Here is an 11591-nt window from a genome sequence, read left to right as displayed (position 1 = left end):
TCTCAAGTAATTTATGGGCGCCCCCTTACTGATTTTTCTATCTAGTAGTTTACAAGTGGCTATAGGCATGGGTATCAGCGGCTTAGCCGGTTGGAGATCGAGCGTTGTACCGGTTCGGGCAAATTCATCTGCTATGTTCCTGTGGCCTGGCACCCAAATAAGGTGCACTTTGTGGTATTTTGATACGTCATTTAGAATTTTATAACATTCTATGACTGTTTTTGACGAGTGTGTTTTAGATTCTAGAGCTTTTATTACTGTTTGAAAGTCCGAATATATGAAGACTTCATTTGTGGATAATACTCTAATTTTTATTACCGTAAGTCCCTCTTTTATGTCAGTGGTAGGCGAAATGATTGACATACTGCGAGTTTATCGGAGTAAACCCCTCCACCTATTTTGTTGTCTAGTTTTGAGCTATCTGTATAGATGTTTATATCATTTTTCTTAACAATAAGCCCGTTATCCCATTCGTCTTTGGAAGGAAATACTGTGACGAAGGATTTATTTAAGCTGATATCCTTGGTCTTACAGAAATCTGTTTACTGTAGAACAAGAAAATTTAACAAAAGAATTTAATAAAAAATTACATTGAAATTTTAAATACGAAAGTAAAATGAATCGAAAGGATATAAACTGAAATAAAATAAAACAAATTAAGAATTAAATAAAATATAAAAAATTTTACATATATATGATGAAATAAAAATGTTTGATTCAAAAATTTAACTAAAAAATTTAACAAAAAAAAATGATTTTAATTTAAAATTAAATAAAATAAAACAAATTAAAACTAGAATAGAATAAAGAAAGTAAAAAATGCACAAAATAGAACAAAAATATGTAACCAAAAATGTAAAACAATGTAGCTAAAAAATTTAATGAAAAAAATTGAATTTAAATCAAATGATATATAAAATTAAAATAAATTAAACAATACAAAATCGAATAAAAAGTATTAAAGTTTACATATAATAAAACAAAACGGTTTAATTAAAAAATTTAGCTAAACAAGTAAAAAAAAATTATTTAAGTTTAAAATTAAAAAAAAAGAATTAAAATAAATAAATCAAATAGAATAGAGCAAAAAATACAAAAACAAAAACAAAAAAGCAATTTAAACTCAAAACTTTTAAATCGAAAAATCAAAAGAAGTAACGAAAACAAATTAAATAAAAAAATGTAGAGTAAAACAAAAAATTACATAAAACGAAAAAAAATCAAAAAAAAATGTAGCTAAAATATGTAATAAAAAATTAAAATCAAATTTAAATTTTAAAATAAAAAATTTAAAAACAAATTGGAAAAAAAGAGAAAGTAAAGAAATATACAAAAAATTTTGCAAATTATATGGTAGGTAGGTAGGTGAAATGGCATTCAAGTAGCACTTACATGCCGCTTTGATACCATAATGTGGACCACTACCTGTGCAAAGAAAAATTTTTGGGAAGAGAAAAACTTCTACAGCCATCCAGTAGTGGAAGAGAGAAAAGGGATCTAGGCTGGATTTCTTCAAGTTATCCCCAAAGGGCACGCTAAGGAGTCTCAAGCGCCTAGCCACCAGAGCCGGACATTTGTAGAGAAAGTGTTCAACAGCCTCTTTCTCTGATCGTGCAGAGACAGCTTCTGCAATAGTACTATATATAATGAAACAAAAAACTATAACCCCACATTTTTACAAATTTAAATGAAAGATTTTATAAAACAAATAAATTTAAATATGAAGTTTAAAACCAAATAAAGTAAAACATTCACATATAATAAAACAAAAAAAAATGAACAAAAATTAAAAAAAAAAAAATTTTAAATATAACTAAAAAATTTTACAGAAAATTAATATCAAATTTAAAATAAAATAAGAACCTGAAATCAAATACCAAATACCAAGCAAAAGTTATGCATAACAAAACAAAAAACTTGACCAAAAAAGTGTATAAAAAATTAAAATTAGATTTAAAATTTAAAATAAATTGAAATAAAATAGAGTAAGACATTTAAAAATAATTTCACATATAATGTTCTTCTTCTTATTTTTCTTAATTGGCGCGATAACCATTTACTCGATTTTGTCCGAGTTTAACAAAACGCGCCAGTCGTTTCTTTCTTATGCTAACCGGCGCCAGTTGGACACGCCAAGTGAAGCAAAGTCCATCTCCAATTGACCTTTCCAACGCAGAGGCGACCAGCCTCCTCCTCTGCTACCACCAGCTGGTAAGGCATCGAATACTTTCAGAGCCGGAGCGTTTGTGTCCATTCGGACGACGTGACCTACACTGGCTGGGCCGCTGGAAATATATTCGCCGCACTATGTCTATGTCGTCGTAAAGCTCATACAGCTCATCGTTCCACCGCCTACGATACTCGCCGTTGCCAAAATGCAAAGGTCCAAAAATCTTGCACAGAATCTTTCTCTCAATCATCGGCATACGCCACGAATTGTACGCTCTTATAAAATAGTGTGCCTGAACGATCAAGTTCTGCGGCTCGTACGATCCTCTCCAACATTGGGCTAAAGAAGTCACACGACAGCAAGTCAACCTATCTGAAACCTCGTTTGGTATCAAACGGCTCGGAGATGCCTTTCCCATATAATGTTACAAAATTTATTTATTAGCTAAGGGAATAAGTTTTCGCCCTCGTGTGCATGTTAGGTCTCGACCGCAGTAGTTGGCCTTCGTTTGAAGTGTAAAGATCCTTTTTTATCTAACGTAAAAATGTCTACCTTTGCCCCGAAAAAATAGCACTTGCAGGAGGTCATGTTTCATTATTACCTTTTAAAAACAAGTGCAGCTGAAACGTGTCGAATATTGATCAATACTTACGGTAATCACGCTGCATCAAACACAACTTGTAAAGAGTGGTTTCGCCAAAGTGGTAATTTCAACGAGAGTGATAAAGATCGCGTAGGGGCACCGAAAAAATTCGAAGATACTCAACCACAACAATTATTGGATGAAGACGCATATCGAACCCTTGCTGAAATATCCAAGTAGTTGGATGTTGACAGGTCAACTGTCGATAAATGTTAGCACGCGATGTGAATGGTCCAGAAAGCAGATAACTGGGTGCCGTATAAATTGAAGGAGTGGGTCATCGAGAGTCGTTTGGTGACGTGTAAGATGCTTCTTGAACGGCAGTCAAAAAAAGATTTTCTCCAGCGCATCGTCACTGGCGATGAAAAATGAATGTGTAATAACCCTAAGCGTCGAAAAAGTTGGTGTCTGCCAGGTGAACCAGGTCCAACGACAGCGGAAAAAAAACTTCATCTTTCAAAGGTTATGTTTTGGATATGGTGGGATCAGAAGGGTGTCATCTATTATGAACTCTTTAAACCATCACTGGTGATCGTTGCCGACTGCAGCTAATGCATTTGAATCGAACTCTCAAAGAAAAGCGACCGAAATGGGATGGTATACATGACAAACTTATTTTGTTGCATGACAACGCCAGGTAACATGTGGCTAAATCGGTCCAGAAATATTTAGAGGAAGTCAGTTGGAAAATCTCGCCTACCCGCCATATTCCCCAGACATTGCACTTTCGGATTACCATCTGTTTCGATCAACGCAGTCAGCCCTTATTAGAGAGCGGTTCACTTCAGGCTCAATGAATGGATCAAGTCAAACTAACTCATAAATATGTTTTTGATGGCGCCATCTTTTTAATGAGTCAGTGCGTTTAAAGTTGTATCTCTAGCTGACTTCCAGTGAAAACTTAGAGACAGTCGAAGTTATTGCTTCTAACCTGTCAGTATGTTTGTGTCATCGGTACAAAAATGAGTTTCGAACAAAGAGCCAATATCAAACTTTGTTTTAAATCGGTAAAACGTTTACCGAAACATTTGAATTGATGAAAAGAGTTTATGGCGATGATTGACTATCTCGTGCCAGAGTTCATGAATTATTTACACGTTTCGGAGTGGGTTGTGAGGACATAAATTAAAATGAACATACGGGCCACCCAAAATCAATAATCACCGGAAATTCCATCGAAATTGTTAGTAGATTTGTTAAAAAGTAACCGAAATCATCGTTCAAATTCATGGAACTGGAATTAAATATCTCCAAAACATCGATTTATCGCATTTTAACTGATCATTTGGGCTTACGGGTCGGTGCACATTTCATTCCGCACAAGTTAACTGAGGACCAAAAATTGCCCAGAATTCAGCATTCGAAAGACCTCATTAAGGAGGCGAGAAAAGACGTAAACTTCCTTTACCACATTGGAACTGGTGATGAAATGTGGTGTTTCCAACAAGAAGCTGAAACTAAGCGTCAAAGTGCCGAATGGAAGGCCCCAGACGAGCCACCACCCAAAAAATTGGGTTTGGAGAAGTCAAAAATCAAGTCGATGCTAATTTGTTCTTACGTCTCCAAGGGAAATGTCCCCAAGGGGTTCATGTCAATAGGCCGAACAGTCAATGCCATTTCTATTTTCACGTTTTGAAGCATTTGTTGCATCGCATTCGCCTTGGAGGAAGCTGGCGCTTATTGCATGATAATGCACCATCTCATCGATCTACTTTTGTGACTAATTTTTTGACTAGAAATCGAACTTTAACAATCAATCACTCACCGTATTCGCCTATTGTGGCTCCCTGTGACTTATACCTATTCGGAAAATTACATTTGGCCATGAAAGGAAAACGTTTTGCGTCCATAAAGGCATCTTAAAGGCTTTTACCGACATCCTGAAGCACATTTCGGTCAATGACCTGAAACACTCTTTCGAAAAGCTTTTAGATCGCACAAAACACTGCCTCGAGGCCAGATGGGACTATTTTGAATAAATAAATTCAAAGTTATCAGAACGAAGCTTCTTTCATTTCTATTTTATCTCAGTTTTGTTTATTTTGGACTTCACCTTGTAAATTCGATAATTTAATTTTTGAAAATGTTCCTTGAACAGCGAAAAACGTTTTGCACAAACACCCACCTCGCTCTGCATCTGTACATACTGAGTGAAAAATATGTTCGAATAGTTATTGGTAAGAAAGTGAAAAGTGTTTCTCAAACGATATAAAAACAGAATTTCAGTCATTTCAATGTCATTGAAAAGATTTTCATCCGTTGTTCACCAGGAGAAAGCATAAACCAAAAACAAGAAAACCAAGTCACACTTGCGTGACGAAATGTAATCGTATTCAGTGTTTCCAATTGGGAATTGGGATTGAAAGCTGAAAAAATGCGTACAATTCCAATGAAATACAAAGGAAGGTACTTGAAGTGGAAATTGGAATGAGAGAAAAGTAAATGGAGTAAATGAAAGGAAAACAGGAGTCAAAACAATGACGAGTGCGTCGATGCAAAGAAAGGCAAAGAGACAGCAAAAAAAAAAAAAAATTAGCAAATGGTAGTAAAAGAAATAATATACCCGAGCGGATAGCAATTGTAGAGAAGTGGCTAAATTACACCAACACTTAACGGAAAATGTAAATTTACTGAAGGTGATAAATGCAATTTGGATTGAAGAGAACAAAACAAAACAGGCAGCATTCATTCACTCATTCATTTCTGTGTGATTGCTGTAAATGAAGTAAACTGGCAATGGGTAAAAAAAATGTATTTTATTTAAAATGAATATACTAAGTAAGTAAGTAAGTAAGTGAGAAGGCAGGATAACAAAGTAGTCAAGGAATCTATTTATTCTTAAATAAAAGAATGCAAACTAAGTTAGCTGCTTGGGGAGCGAGCTCACGCATAGACAATTGTTTATCTTTCGGATATACGAGCACACACGTGCATACAGAGTATCTCATATTAGCAGTCGGTGTAAATACCAGTTATTTGTGTGAGTTACAGTACGTGTGTGTATTTGTATGAAATTAGATAAGGCCGCACATGCAAATGACGAGCAGAATATGCGACATTACGTGCACATCAGCAGCGGTGTCAAAGTGAATACAAATAGACAGATACGCATACATACTTATACATACATTTATATATGCACTTACATATGAGTAATTCCCTACAAACTTGGGTAGTTTTTTCCTTTTTTGATTTAAAAGAAAAAATTTTATTGTGCACATTCCGTTGTGTTCACAACAGTATGAAGTATTGCAAAGTTTCGTCTATTTTTATCTAATTTTTTTTATAAAAAATATAGTAATAATAGTTAATACTACAGCACAAGCCGTATAACTCACAGAATCAAATATTGTACAAAATTAAAAATTGTTGTTAGAAAATTATGAGTTTGCAGTTTTATTCCACCTTCAAAGTGATAGCTTAATGTAGTTCACAATTCAAGTTCACAAGGTTTTCTCTTTATTTTTTTTTTATTTGTTTTTTTTTTTTTTTTGAAGAAATGCTTAAATTGTTTATATTTGAAGAAAGTCAATTGTGAAAGTGCAGACCGTGTACTCTGTAACAGACCGTTACTCGGCTCTGAGTGAATTTGGCAGAATCAGCTGATGGGCTGACGTCACTTGGGATGTGTTTATGGTACATAAAAAGTGAAATTGTGTTGGTGACATACGAAAAAAATCAACCATTGACATTCGTTGCCGTCTGAAAAACGATTGATTAGATGGTTAGGTTAGGTTAGGTAGTGATGGTTGTCCAGAGAGTGGGCCCACTTGGACGAAAAAGTTCGGTTCATCCTATGTGATACCATTGCAAGAGGTGAAGGAAAAGGACAATAGGACGAAAGGGAAAGGGGGGCGGAGGGTTGAGTATTTGTGGACTATGAACGATGACTGATCTGCAGTTGCGATAACCTCTTTATGCTGCTGGTGAAGTTCATCAGATTTTTGTTATTAAGACCTGCTTTATCAGCAGGCGCAGAAAAGAACTGAGAACCAAGATGCTTGAATCTTTGTCCCGCGAGAGCTGAGTAGCTGAGGAGCAGGTGCTGACATGATTCCACCTCATCCCCCATACAGCTGACGCAAAAAGGAGTCGAAGTAATTCCGAGTCTTACGGCATGTGTACCCCGCGGGTAGTGCCACGTGAGGATGCCCACGAAATTTGAGAGATGTGATTTTGTCATCCTCAGAATATTCCTCGAACGCATCCTATCCAAACATGGCCAGAAGGACTTCGCCACCTTACACGTTCGTGTACTTGCCCAGCGCTCGCTGAGTTGGTGCAAAGCCCATTCTTCCAGGAGTAGAGCGCAGGTTGTCAAGGGGATCCCGATTCTCTCCTTTCGCGGGCACAACGCCTCCAAGGTCCCTTGTCTGGCCAGCAAAGTTCCACTCACAATTTTCTTCTGCACCAAAGAATGTTGATTGGATCTGCGTTATCCAGTGTTGTGGTCCGTAAAGCGGAAATACATAGATAGAATACACATTGACTGCGAACTCTTTACTAAATGGTAAAAGCATAAGTCTTCGATAAAGCTTTCAGAGTTTAGAGCCCAGCTTGGTCTGAGGTATTCTCAATGCAGATATATTCAAGTTCAAATGCTCGACGAGCTCTTTTACCTCGCATATTGTTGATTTATGTGAAAGTGGTCTTCTTCTTTTATTCAGAAATCGAAACTTAGGGGAGGAATATGAGTGGAATCGCAGAATAATTTGTATATTATGCGACTTCTGAGATATTTCGTGCGATCTTCAAGTGTTTCAAAACCACCTTCTATTAGCATATTTATAGTGGGTGTTACCCTCAACTAAGCACGTAAACTCCTCCGAACCGCGTCACGAAATGGTGCTTTAATTTTATTGATGGTAGACTTACTAGATTTTTCATATAAAGGGTGGTTAAGTTGCAAAGGCCGATGTTGATTTTGAATAAAATAGGCTTTTTTTCAATAATTATTATCATTTCTCTTTATTATGATAATATTGGTATGGCTCAATTACGTATAAAACAAAATATTGGCCAAATGGCCACCGCGGCCTGGGCAGCACACCTCCATCCGATGGTCCAAATTTTCGATGACGCTGAGGCATAAATGAGGTTCTATGCCGTTAATGTGCCGAATTATCTCATCCTTTATCTCTTAAATTGATGCTGGCTTATCAACGTACACCTTTTCTTTCAAATAACCCCAAAGATAGAAGTCCAACGGTATCAAATCACATGATCTTGGCGGCCAATTGACATCGCCGCGACGTGAGATTATTCGGCCATCAATTTTTTCGCGCAAATGTTTCGTTAGCTGTGTGACAAGTGGCACCGTCCTGTTGAAACCACATATCGTCGACATCCATATCTTCCAATTCGGGCCAAAACAAGTTAGTTATCATCTCACGATAGCGAACACTATTCACAGTAACTGCCTGACCGGCCTCATTTTGGAAAAAAATACGGCCCAATGATGCCGCCGGCCCATAAACCGCACCAAACAGTCTGCGCACTCTTTGTGGGTGCATTGATTTTTCGGCAATCACTCTTGGATTATCATTTGCCCAAATGCGGAAATTCTGCTTATTGACGAATCCACTGATATGAAAATGTGCCTCATCACTGAAGATGATTTTCTTCGAAAATTGGTCATTCACTGTTGCCATTTCCTGCCACCATTCTGACCATTGACGACGCGTTGCTCGATTGTGTATCTTTCCATGGTTCAAATTGAGTTAGACTGAAAATGAAAAATGTTAAATCAAATGCAGAAAAAAACTTCACGTTTGGGTGTGGTTCACATTAAACATCGGCTCTTGAAATTTGCAAACCGTAGTAATTTTTTGATGGTATAATTAGTGTAGTTACGGTAAGTAATTGTGTGTATACAATTTTTTTGTTGATAAATATTTTACAATATTCAATGTGGTAGCTAGGTTACTCCTTAGTTGAATACAGTGATGCTTAAAGCTATGTTTATTTTCAAAAAGAAAAAACAGTGGACCGTTCACGATTTTGCGTGTCATCCTTGCGCAGGGGCCATGCTAATCTCCTCTGTATCATTCCAATATTAGTATATGTTCTGCCGAAGCAGGAACAAGTGCTGAGCTAAATTAATTTAATTACTCTCGATGAGATTATAGCTCAAATCCACAACACAAGCAAGCCGATTATAGGACTAGATAAATGGTTTCAGGTGTTGTATGAACGCCGCCCAACCGAAATCACATTTCAACTGGATCAAATTTTTTCAAGAAGCGTAAATGTAGTACACAATTTATGAACAATACGACGCGTGCTTGCTTAGAAGACCGAATATTGCGCCTATAAATGAGACGTAATTTTCTAAACATTTCATGAATTGATGACTACATTTTCAGAGTACATTTTAGTAATTTCAAAGCACTGTTGGCGCGTGAGTCTTTAATACAATATATCTAATACAAATTCTTACACATCTGTGACAGCTGACAGCTGCTTTACTAGATATTCCTATGGAAAATTATGTCATTCAAATAAAATTACAAAAAAAAAAAGTTTTAATTAAATACAAAAATAAAAAATAAAAATAAATAACTTTATGAAAAAATTTGCTTTCATGCAAAAAAGAATGTCCCATTTCATATAAAATAAGTACCGAAATATGCACAGGTGCTTGCATCCATGTAGCTGTACGTGTGTCCACGTTCAACGTATGTCCCTTGATTGGTTGAGATGTAAGAAATATTTTTTTTTCTTCTTTTTTTTTCTTCCACATCGGCAAGATGCATGGAGCTTATCAGGCGTAAAAGTGTAAATTGATTCTGCAACTCAGCCTGAGCTCTCACTCTTCCTTACACGTACATAAAAAGGCAGTAACCATCTACATACACACGCATATTTTGATGTGCTTTAATACGTCTGCCGCACAATGATGCATTTCTGTGGTTAAGGTTCCTAAATATGCTGCTAAAATCGAATTATGCCGATATTTCATTTTATCAAACTAATTTATTTTAAATTATAGTACATCTATGTACATAACTTATAATTACAAGAAAAAATTTAAGTCTGCTGCAAAAAATTACACTTTTGTGTAGTATTTCATTCGCCTAGAAAGCCTCCGCCCATCTCAAATTAATAGGTAGCGTACACTGCGTGCAAGACTACAATACCACAACTATGCTAATTGCAGCAAACTATTTTCTATAACGGTGATATTTTATGAAAATTCTCCGAGCTAAGAGTCTCAATAAATCTCAAAAGAAGTAGTTAGCCAAAATTCTTTGATTTTCAATGAGTTATAAATAGTGAGGCAATGAGGCCCAATAGTGATAAAGCTCAAGAAGATAAAATTGCAAAAAAAAAGATTTCGAAGCTCTGTCAATTTCAGCATTTACCTCTTACCTAGCGTTGTTCTGATAACTCATATAGTTGATGCCTGTATTCATTTAAATTATAAAAGAAATATTCGATGCCATAAGAGCAACGAAGTGAAGTACTCGTTATCTACGCGTATCGGACTAAATCTGAAATTCAGTTCAACTTCTTTTCCATTTTGAAAATGGTTGAAAATGTGCTTTTAAGATCTTCCCATCCTTCTAATGGATTACTTTTTACGGACGAATTTAATGCCGACATACACTTACCGCGGAGTTAGCCTTCTAAATGTCGCATATAAGATCCTAGCGAGCGTAATGTGGGAAATATTGAAGCCCACCATCAACCATCTGATTGGACCTTATCAGTGTGGCTATAGACCTGGATCGACCAGATATTCACAATACTAAACATCTTAGAAAAGACCCATGAAAGGAGCATCGACACACACAATCTTTTCCTCGACTTCAAAGCTGCATTCGACAGTACGAAAAGGAGTTACCTGTATGCCGCGAAACTTATGCGGCTACGTCAGAATTGGGAAGGACTTATCCGAGCCGTTTGATACCAAACGAGGTTTCAGACAAGGTGACTCGCTGTCGTGTGACTTCTTTAACCTGATGTTGGAGAGCATCGTACGAGCCGCAGAACTTAATCGCTCAGGCACAATTTTGTATAACAGAATACAATTGTTGGCGTATGCCGATGATATCGACATCATCGGCCTTAACAACCGCGCTGTTAGTTCTGCCTTCTCCAAACTGGATAAAGAGGCAAAGCAAATGGGTCTGGTGGTGAACGAGGGCAAAACGAACTACCTCCTGTCTTCAAACAAACAGTCGGCACACTCGCGTATCGGCACCCACGTCACTGTTGATAGTTATGATTTTGAGGTTGTAAAGGACTTCGTATACTTAGGAACTAGGGTTAAACAATATCAGCCTAGAAATCCAACGAAGAATCTCTCTTGCCAACAAGTGCTGCTTTGAACTAAGTAGTCAATTAAGTAGTGAAATCCTCTCTCGACGAACAAAACTAACACTCTTTAAGACTCTCATCATGTCCGTCCTAACGTATGGCGCAGAAGCGTGGACGATAACAACATCCGATGAAGCGACGCTTAGAATGTTTGAGAGAAAGATTCTGCTGAAGAGTTTTTGACCTTTGCACGTTGGTGACGGTCAGTATCGCAGGCGATGAAACAATGAGCTTTATGGCGACATAGACATAACGTAGCGAATAAAGATCCAGCGGCTACTTTGGCTGTATTATGTCGTCCGAATGGATACAAACGCTCCGGCTCTCAAAGCATTCGATGCGGTACCTGCTGGTGTTAGGAAGAAGAAGAAGGCCACCTCCGTGTTGGAAAGACCAGGAATTGGATCCACTTGGTGTTCCCAACTGGCGCCGTTTGGCACGAAAAAGAAACGACTG

At 36.9% G+C, this 11591-nt stretch overlaps 1 non-coding gene across 1 annotated transcript; it reads right to left on the bottom strand.

Annotated features, from left to right (window-relative positions):
* Positions 1 to 8789: 8789 nt before the first annotated feature.
* LOC128859409 (U6 spliceosomal RNA) lies at positions 8790 to 8896 on the bottom strand. The gene has a single exon (XR_008454148.1). It is a non-coding gene; the product is annotated as a U6 spliceosomal RNA (small nuclear RNA).
* Between the last annotated feature and the right edge of the window lie 2695 nt (positions 8897 to 11591).

This window comes from Anastrepha ludens, chromosome 3, assembly GCF_028408465.1.
Source record: "Anastrepha ludens isolate Willacy chromosome 3, idAnaLude1.1, whole genome shotgun sequence".
In the NCBI taxonomy this organism is placed as follows: Eukaryota; Metazoa; Arthropoda; class Insecta; order Diptera; family Tephritidae; genus Anastrepha; species Anastrepha ludens.
The sequence above is the reverse complement of the archived record's forward strand: the minus strand, read 5'-3'. Positions and strand labels throughout refer to the sequence as shown.